Source organism: Strigops habroptila, chromosome 17 (assembly GCF_004027225.2).
Source record: "Strigops habroptila isolate Jane chromosome 17, bStrHab1.2.pri, whole genome shotgun sequence".
Lineage (NCBI taxonomy): Eukaryota > Metazoa > Chordata > Aves > Psittaciformes > Psittacidae > Strigops > Strigops habroptila.
This window is the reverse complement of record NC_044293.2, coordinates 7,414,082-7,424,444: the sequence shown is the minus strand read 5'-3', so window position 1 is coordinate 7,424,444 and position 10,363 is coordinate 7,414,082. Positions and strand designations below refer to the sequence as shown.

Here is a 10,363-nt window from a genome sequence, read left to right as displayed (position 1 = left end):
CCTAAACATGACATCCTGGAATCTGGAAAGGAGACTTTGTAAACTGAACCTAAGTCTTTGGTCCCAGCAAACGAGGCTTTAGAAGACTTCAGAAAGTAAAAGGGAGGCTTTAGACACTGGAAAAGAGGCTTTATTTTCCTGCTTTATTTTTTCTTTTCCTTTCCCTTCCTCTTTCCCTTTCCCTTCCCTTTCCCTTGCCCTTCCCCTCCCTTCCCTTCCCTTCCCTTCCCTTCCCTTCCCTTCCCTTCCCTTCCCTTCCCTTCCCTTCCCTTCCCCTTCCCTTCCCTTTCCCTCCCCTTCCCTCCTTCCCTTCTCCTTCCCCTTCTCCTTCTCCTTTCTCCTTCTCCCTTCCCCTTCCCCTTCCTCTTCCCCTTCCCCTTCCTCTTCCCTTTCTCCTTCCCCTTCCCGTTCCCCTTCCCTTACCTGAGGATACTCTAGGGGTGCTGTAGAGGTGACCACAGCCCAAATCCGGTAAATTGGGGGTGTATCGTTTTTTTTATTCCCATCTTGCCACAAGCAGGGAGTGTTTTCTCAATCCTTACCCTTATCAAATGGAATTTCCCTTCTTCCCAGCAAACCTCTATTAAATCAGTGGTAAATCTGGGCAGCGCTGCCCCTCTGCATGCCTTGAACCAGGAACAGACCCGCTGCAGGACGGTACTGAGGTGGGGGCTCCTCCCATCCTGGGCTTATCCCAACTTTATTCCCTTATTTGTCACGAGCACTCAGGAATTAACCGGAGAAACAACCCGGTGGCACCTGAAGGATGGAGTTTTGGGGGGGTCTGCAGGGAACCCCCGTCGGGGGATGTTGGGGTTCGGGCACAATCCCGGGCTCCGTGCCCCGGGCCTGGCTTTTGGGGTGCGATGGGGGCTGGGCCCTGGCCCGGGGGGCGTGCTGTATGCAGATGAGGAGCGGGAGGGGCGTGGCCAGGCTCCGGCACGAGGAGTCGCTGCAGGAGCCGAAGCCCGGCTCAGAGTCACCCGCCCCCTCTGCCCCCTCCTGGGTGCCGGGGATCGGCTGCCCCAGCAGCACCTGCCCCCCTCGGGGAAACAGCCCCACGGTGCAGATTGTCTTCAGTTTTACTGAATCTCTCTCTGGTTTGTGTTTGATTATGGAGCAGTTCTCTATCGGGACATCTTGAGTCAAGAACTAAGCCTGTACGTTAGCGCGGGATGCTGTGTTAGGTTAGAAATTAGAAGCTGTGTAGCTTGAAGTCCCTGTTCTCTGTGACGTGCTAGCCTTAGTCCTTACTCTCTAGAGCATAACCAGAGCACACAGGGTCTATTGTATATACGTGAGTTATGTGACGACCTGGCAAGGTAGAAATCTAGCTGGCCAATTGATTTGGTGTTGGTTTGGTGGCTTGGGTTGGGTTGGTTTGTTGGGGTTTGCTTTGTTTGGTTGGGTTCTTTTTTTTTTTTGGCTTGGGTTTTTTTTTTTTTTGTTTGTTTGTTTTTTTGTTTTTGGTGAGGATTTTGGGGGTTTGGGGTTTTTTTCCACTTTCCCCCCCTCTCTTTGGAACACTCTCTCCCTGGCAGGGGGGGTTTGACTGGGCAGAGGCAGCGGCCCCCGGTGTGAGATCTGGACTGTGCGGTGTGGGTTTTGGTTACTGGGTTGGGGGGGGGCAGGATGGGACTGTGTGTGCACAGCAGGGCGTGTGCTTTGGGGGTCGAGGTTGTTCCCCTGCATCGTCACATCGCCCGCCCTCGTTCCCGGTCATTGAGGCTGGTTTTGGTTGACACTGAAATATAGCAGCTGATACGGCTGGGGTTCTGAAGACGCCTCAGCCCGCACCCACCCCCCGCGGCGCGTGCGCACACACACATGCACACATGAACACACATGCACATGCACACATGCACACACGAACACACGAACGCATGCACACATGAACACACATGCACATGCACACATGCACACATGCACACACGAACACACGAACACATGCACACACACACGCCTGTACACACACACACGCACATGAACACATGCACGGGCACATGCACACACGAACACACACACGTGCTCACACATGCACATGACCATGGACACATACACACACACAGGCACATACAAGAACACATACACACGCGCAGACACGTGCGCACACATGCGCACATACAAAAGCACACACACTCACACACACACGCACAGGCTGGGACTGTGGGGGTCTGTCGGTCCAGGGGCCTCTCGGGGGGTTCCGCGTGCCCCCCGCAGACAGACATGAGCTGGGTTTGTTCCGCTGGTGGCAGCGCCGCCGCCTTCTCTTTTGCAGCCGACGCTGCCCAGCCCGCCCGCGGGCATTGCGCTCGGCCCCGACACCCCCCACACCTCCCCCAGCCCCCGTCCCCAACGGCAGAGCCGCAATATTGCCAGGCAGGAGAGACGGGCAGGCTCCCGGCCATGAGAAACAGGATCCAATGAAGGCAGACGGTAAAGGAGAGCGGGAGGGAGGGACGGGGAGACCGAGACCAGAACCCAAGAGAGAAAGGGAAGGAGAATACAAAAAGAAACGGGGTGCGTGCGTGTTTCTTTACACAGAAGCCTTCCCGCCGGGACGGGAGGGAGGTGCGGGGAGTGCGGCACCGGCGGGCGATTGCTGTGGAGGGAGGGCGAGAGAGATGATCGGTAGATTAGAAAAATGAATGAATAAATAAAAATTTTATCATAAAATTAAAAACCAAAACGGATTCAGTAACAAGAAAGAACCAGACGAAGGAATAAAAGGATGAATTCACGAATGCATGAATCCATGAACGAATAATTCACCAACTCGTTAACGAATCGATTGGGTGGACGGATGCAGCGCAGACCTAAATGCATGGGGGGTGGGCGAGTGGGGGGAGCATGGGGCCGGAGGCCGGCTCTATAGCACAAAACGGTGAGGTAGGTCCTGGAGGAAAAAAAAAGCAGAGGCCGGTCAACCACCGTCACCATCCCCCACACCTCACGCCCCATAGCGAGCCGGGGGAGGCCGCGTCTGCCCGAAGGCACGGGGGAGGGGCAAAGGAGACGTCTGCTGCCGCACCCGGGCTGCCAGGTCTGCCCCTGAGCAGTGGGGCCCGGAGGCAGTGGGGGGGGGGAGGTGGCACCACGGCTCTGCGGGAGCTCTGCCTGCAGGGGAGGGGGGTCACGCCTTGGACCCCCGGCCCTGAGGGCAGAGCTGTGCTGGGTGGCAGAGGAGCTAAGGGGGCTTGCTCAGAGGAAGGGCTCTGCATGCAAGGGCTCACACGGATAGTTCTGAATTCTCCCTGCCACAGCACTTCTGGGTTTAGTTTTCTCCCGTTCCCAGATCATATACCTGCTACCTGGAGATTTTCCTGCTGGGAGGTGTTTCCTTCTCCCATGTCTTTCCCTCTGAGTGCTCACAGACCTCAGGTGAACGTCTCTGCACTCACTTTGGTCCTCCTCAAACCTGCCTGTTTTAAGGGAACTGCCTGGGCATGTGTTCCTGTTTGCAGGTGGAGAAGAGCAGGTCAGACTGTGAGGAACATAGGAGTGATTCATGTCAACAAATAGGAAATCTTAGTGATTATTATTTTATCATATCATAAAAGAATATGATAAATGTCCCTGTCGACATCACAGTAAGAGGGAAGAAGGGATGAAGGAATAATTCTTCGTTAATCACACAATTGCTAAAAGAAATGTTTTGTTCCTTGTTTGGTTGCTTAAATGCTTTTAAGGGGTTAGGAAATGTATTGTGTTATTGAATGTTGTGGAACCTAACCATATAAAAATGGAATGTGTGAGGGCTAAGATGGTGATAAGACACGTGATGGACATCTGTAATGTATATAGTTCCTATGTTTGCAAAGGTTTTTTGCGAGGTTTTTCGGCAGGCATTGCAGCATACCAGCCTAAAAGCGGTCGGGCCGGTTTTGTTGCTAGCCGGAGCAGGAGAAGTTCAGGACACGCCTACCCCTGGAAGGTCGCTGCTAGCAGAGGCGGGAAAAGTCCGAAGCGGGAAAGTTTGAGACACGCCTATCCCTGAAAGATATATAAACCAGGGGCGGGAACTGTGGGGTGTGCGTCTTGGTGGGCAGACACTCCCGGTACACCCAGCGCTGTTTGCTTGCCTTTATTTGTTTAATAAATTCTAAAAATCCTATTTGGGACTCAACTAATTTATAACAAGACCAAGCCTGATGGATGATGCTGGTGCTGTCCATAGGCAGAGTAGTGGCTGAAAGCGCTTCAGGATGCTCGTATCAGACCTGCTGCTCACCCAATGTTGCACCTCAGGAGTCTTAGACACTTGTTCAAGGTTCGCGAGAGCTCCTTTTCATTTCTACCCCCAAATTCATCACAAATAGGAAACCAAGAACACAGGCTCAGAAAAGCTCCTTGTCTTTATAGCAGCCCCTGCCTTGAGCTTCCCCTTGGAAAGTCCCCTTGGAAATGTCCTGGGCTGATCTGGAGCTGTGAGTAACCGTGACCCTCACAGCACCCTCTCTACAGCAGCAGCACCCTTCGGCAGCCCTGCTGGGGTCAATCCTTCTCCCCCCAGCTTCTCCCCCAGCACCGTGGGGAGCTCCCAGGCAGGCTGAGTGCTGACCCTGGCAGGCGGCAGAGTCCCTGCCCCGGCACACAGCCCCTGGGGTGCAGGGACCTTGCTTGCAAGGACAGCGCTGGGCACCGCTGGCTGCACACCCACATTCATACCCTGCAGCCAGCCCCGGGACGAGGGACCTGTCTTGTCCTGGCCCTCGCATGGTGTAGAGGGAAGCCTTGCTCTGGAGCGACTCCTGGAGCATCCTTGGGTGCCCAGTGGCCATGGGCACAATGCTGCTGCCATCACAAAGCTGTGGCGGTCGCTGTGGAGATGCCCATTGTGATGGGGACGCAAATGGTGGGCGTGGGCTATTTAAGGAGTGAGAGCCCTGCAGGAACCAGTGCAGAGGAGACCCCTCCCTGGGGAGGCTGCATCTCCCCTGGCTGCCCTGCGCATCCAGGTACGTGTTCTTTGACTTTTCAGTCCTAGTTTAGTGTTCGCTTGAAACACATTGTGAGTGCGTGCTCTAAAGGGAGGAGAAGCTGTGAGGAGATGTGCTGGTGCCATCCCAGCTGGAGGAGCAGGGGAGAGGTGAGGAGGAGGCCCTGGGCTTGTTCATGTGCTTGGAGCTCAGCTCCGACTCCAGAGGTGCTGGGGATGAAGCAGGAGCCTTGTGTGTGCAGGAGCTGCTGGTGTGAGAGGTGCTGAGAAGGTGTGAGGGCAGGAGCAGCCCCTGGGCAGTGCAGCTGCTGGTGCTGTCCCTGGGAGCTGAGCACAAGGGGACCTGCCTGGCTCCGGCAGCCGCTCACTCAGCAGCCAGGTGGGATGGGGAGGAGAATGGGAACAAAATAAAACCCATGGGTGGAGATGAGAACAGGTCAGGAACTGAAATCAAGTACAGTGTAATATTAGTGTTCTTGTTATTGATAATAATGGAAACAACAAGGGGAGAGAGATGGAACCAAAAGGGGAAAGAAAACACCAATAGCCAGCTGCAATGCTCAATACAATTGCTCAGCATCCACTGAGCGACACCCAGCCCGAACCGAGCAGCGACCCATCCCTTCTAGGTGACTCCCCCAGTTTCTATGGCCTGAGGTGTCGTGAGCCCACCAGGCTGAAAAGCATTTATATTAGAGTGTATAATATATGATAGTCATATAAATATATTATAAAATCATATCTATTATTATAATAGATATTAATTATAATTACATTATATTATAACTTATTTTAAAAATAAGGATGTGATCATCAATGTCGGCCTTGGCTGTCATGAGCATGCAATAGTGGGGACTGTCGTGGTTTGAGCCCAGCCGGTAACTCAGAACCACACAGCCGCTCTCTCACTCCTCCCCTTCTTCCTCCCCCTGCTCCCGGAGGGATGGGGAGGAGAATCGGAAGAATGTAACTCCCACGGGTTGAGATAAGAGCAGTCCCGCAACTATGGTATAATACAAAACCACTACTGCTACCACCAATGATAATAACGATTAGTGAAATAACAAGGGGAGAGGATACAATTGCTCACCACCCGCCGACCGATACCCAGCCCGACCCGAGCAGTGATCTGGGCCTTCCGGGTAACTCCCCCCGGTTTATATACTGGGCATGACGTGCTGTGGTATGGAATACCCCTTTGGCTAGTTTGGGTCAGGTGTCCTGTCTCTGCTTCCTCCCGGCTTCCCCTCCTCCCTGGCAAAGCATGAGACTGAGAAAGTCCTTGGTTGGAATAAACATTACTTAGCAACAACTAAAAACATCGGTGTTATCAGCGTTGTTCCCAGGCTGAAAGTTAAAAAACACAGCACTGCACCAGCTACTAAGAAGGAGAAAAATGACTGCTATAGCTGAACCCAGGACAGTATCCACCCCTTATTCCATACCATTCACGTCATGCTCAGATCCCACATCTCTCAGCACACCATCACCCCTGTCCCATATATACACATATATATACACCCACACCCACACACAGAGAAAGATATCATTCCCTAGTCCATGGACCAATCCCTGTAAAATTGCTGAACTCATCCAGTCCATGATGTCAGGCTCCATCTCTTGTAATAGTCTTTCAGGGCAGGAGGGACGGTATGTAGTGTTGGGTTGTTGCCTGCTGATGATACCGCCAAACTCGTCTGGTCACTGCTGAGCTCGTCTGGTTTCCTCAAAATTCATTCTTTGTTGAGGTGATGATCGGAGGGAAGTCAGGGTCAATTGCTGGCGACCTGAAGATATCTAGCTGGTGGGCTATAAAAGTGTTATAGAGCAGGCAACAGCGTACAATTGAGTTCATTGGCTGTTTTCCCCCAAAATCAAATCCCCTTGAGGTACACATCGGACTTCCCCATCTTCCCGCATTACCCACCAAGTATATCCAGGTCCCTGAGCAAAAGCAACCCCACGAGTGGGTTTGCCTTTACCTGAAGCAGGAATAACCCAGACTGTCTTCCCCAACAAATTCTTTATGTGCACCACAGGAACTTTATCCCCCTCTACAGTACGTAAAAGTTCTGATTGGGCTGGGCCAGCCCTGTTGGCAGATCCCCTACTGTTGACCAACCAGGTGGCTTTTGGTAAATGTGTATCCCAGTGTTTGAAAGTCCCACCACCCATTGCTCTCAGTGTAGTTTTTAACAGCCCATTGTACCGTTCGATTTTCCCAGAGGCTGGTGCATGGTAGGGGATGTGATATACCCACTCAATGCCATGCTCTTTGGCCCAAGTGTCTATGAGGTTGTTCCGGAAATGAGTCCCATTGTCTGACTCAATTCTCTCTGGGGTGCCGTGTCGCCACAAGACTTGTTTCTCAAGGCCCAGGATAGTGTTCCGGGCAGTGGCATGGGACACAGCGTATGTTTCCAGCCAGCCGGTGGTTGCTTCCACCATGGTAAGCACATAGCGCTTGCCTTGGCGGGTTGGTGGGAGTGTGATATAGTCAATCTGCCAGGCCTCCCCATACTTGTACTTCAGCCATCGTCCTCCATACCAGAGAGGCTTTAACCGCTTGGCTTGCTTAATTGCAGCACATGTTTCACATTCGTGAATAACCTGGGCAATAGTGTCCATCGTTAAGTCCACCCCTCGATCACGAGCCCATCTATATGTTGCATCTCTGCCTTGATGGCCTGAGGTGTCATGGGCCCACCGGGCTAAAAATAATTCACCCTTATGTTGCCAATCCAAGTCCATCTGAGCCACTTTAATCTTAGCAGCTTTATCCACTTGCTGGTTATTCTGGTGTTCCTCAGTGGCCCGACTCTTGGGTACATGAGCATCTACGTGGCGTACCTTCACCACCAGGTTCTGCACCCGAGCAGCGATATCTTGCCACAATGCAGCAGCCCAGATGGGTTTACTTCTGCGTTGCCAGTTGCTCTGCTTCCATTGCTGCAACCACCCCCACAGGGCATTTGCCACCATCCATGAGTCAGTATAGAGATAAAGTACTGGCCATTTTTCTCGTTCAGCAATGTCCAAGGCCAGCTGGATGGCTTTCACCTCTGCAAACTGACTCGATTCACCCTCTCCCTCAGCAGTTTCTGCAACTTGTCGCAGGGGACTCCACACAGCTGCCTTCCATCTCCGATGCTTTCCCACAATACGGCAGGACCCATCAGTAAACAAGGCATATTGCTTTTCACTCTCTGACAGTTCATTATATGGTGGGGCCTCTTCAGCACGCGTCACCTCCTCTTCTGGTGACATCCCAAAATCTTTGCCCTCTGGCCAGTCCATGATGACTTCTAGAATTCCTGGACGACTGGGATTTCCTATTCGAGCTCGTTGTGTAATTAGTGCGGCCCACTTACTCCATGTAGCATCAGTTGCATGATGTGTAGAGGAGACCCTGCCTTTGAACATCCAGCCCAGCACAGGCAACCGGGGTGCCAGGAGGAGCTGCGCTTCAGTTCCAATCACTTCTGAGGCAGCTCGAACCCCTTCATAGGCTGCCAGTATCTCTTTTTCAGTGGGAGTATAGCTGGCCTCGGATCCTTTATATCCCCGACTCCAAAAGCCAAGGGGTCGACCTCGAGTCTCCCCTGGAGCTTTCTGCCAGAGGCTCCAGGTAGGACCATTCTCCCCAGCTGCGGTATAGAGCACATTTTTCACATCTGGCCCGGCCCGGACTGGTCCAAGGGCTACTGCATGAACTATTTCTCGTTTAATTTGTTCAAAGGCTTGTTGTTGCTCAGGGCCCCATTTGAAATCATTCTTCTTCCGGGTCACGTGGTAGAGAGGGCTTACAATCAGACTGTAATTTGGGATGTGCATTCTCCAGAACCCCACAACACCTAAGAAAGCTTGTGTTTCTTTCTTGTTAGTTGGTGGAGACATTGCTGTTATCTTGTTGATCACGTCTGTGGGGATCTGGCGGCGTCCATCTTGCCATTTTATTCCCAAAAATTGAATCTCCTGTGCAGGTCCCTTGACCTTATTCCGTTTTATGGCAAAACCGGCCTTCAGCAGGATTTGGATTATCTTCCTCCCTTTCTCAAAAACTTCTTCCGCTGTATCACCCCACACGATGATGTCATCAATGTATTGCAGGTGTTCTGGAGCTTGCCCCTGTTCCAGTGCAGTCTGGATCAATCCATGGCAGATGGTAGGGCTGTGTTTCCACCCCTGGGGCAGTCGGTTCCAAGTGTACTGGACGCCCCTCCAAGTGAAAGCAAACTGTGGCCTGCATTCTGCTGCCAAAGGGATTGAGAAAAATGCATTGGCAATGTCAATTGTGGCATACCACTTGGCTGCCTTTGACTCCAGTTCATATTGAAGTTCTAGCATGTCCGGTACGGCAGCACTCAATGGTGGTGTGACTTCGTTCAGGCCACGATAGTCTACTGTTAATCTCCACTCTCCATTAGACTTTTGCACTGGCCATATGGGGCTATTAAAGGGTGAGCGGGTCCTGCTGATCACTCCTTGGCTCTCCAGTCTGCGGATCAGCTTATGGATGGGAATCAAGGAGTCTCGGTTGGTGCGATATTGCCGCCGGTGCACTGTTGTGGTCGCAATTGGCACTTGTTGTTCTTCGACCTTCAGCAACCCCACAACAGAAGGATCCTCTGAGAGACCGGGTAAGGTGGACAGCTGCTTAATTTCCTCTGTCTCCAAGGCAGCGATACCAAAAGCCCATCTATACCCTTTTGGGTCTTTGAAGTACCCTCTCCTGAGATAGTCTATGCCAAGGATGCATGGAGCCCCTGGACCAGTTACAATGGGGTGCTTTTGCCACTTCCTCCCAGTCAGGCTGATTTCAGCTTCCAGCATAGTTAACGCTTGGGATCCTCCTGTCACTCCAGAAATATAAATGGGTTTCACCCCTTGATACCTTGATGGCATCAGAGTACACTGTGCACCGGTATCTACTAGAGCCTTATACTTCTGTGGGACTGATGTGCCAGGCCATCTGATCCACACAGTCCAGTAAACCCGATTATCCCTCTCCTCCACCTGGCTGGAGGCAGGGCCCCTCTAATAGTGATCACAAAATTCTCCACTTCTGTCTTGTAGAAAGGGATTAGTATTCCTTATCACAGGAGCTGGAGTAAAATCAGCTCTTTCGCTCCATCTGGGAAACTGCTCGCCAGAGACTGGAGCAGCAGCTTTCCTGGGAGGATCATCCTTGACCATTGTTCTCCTCTTCAGTTCACGCACCCGTTGCTCCAGAGCTGAAGTAGGTTTTCCATCCCACTTTCTCATGTCTTCTCCGTGATCCCGCAGGTAAAACCATAGGGTGGCCCGTGGCGTGTACCTCCTATATTTTCTTTCTCGAGCAGTAGGGCGCCTTCTGTTAATAGCTGAGACATGGGTTGGTACGCGTGGGGAGCTGGATAGATCGGATAAATCGTCTCTCAATTG

At 52.3% G+C, this 10,363-nt stretch overlaps 1 long non-coding RNA gene across 1 annotated transcript; it reads left to right on the top strand.

Annotated features, from left to right (window-relative positions):
• Positions 1 to 496: 496 nt before the first annotated feature.
• On the top strand, positions 497 to 7,696 carry LOC115616371. Its single transcript, XR_003994279.1, has 3 exons — positions 497 to 657; positions 7,319 to 7,322; positions 7,686 to 7,696. It is a non-coding gene; the product is annotated as an uncharacterized LOC115616371 (long non-coding RNA).
• Positions 7,697 to 10,363: the final 2,667 nt, after the last annotated feature.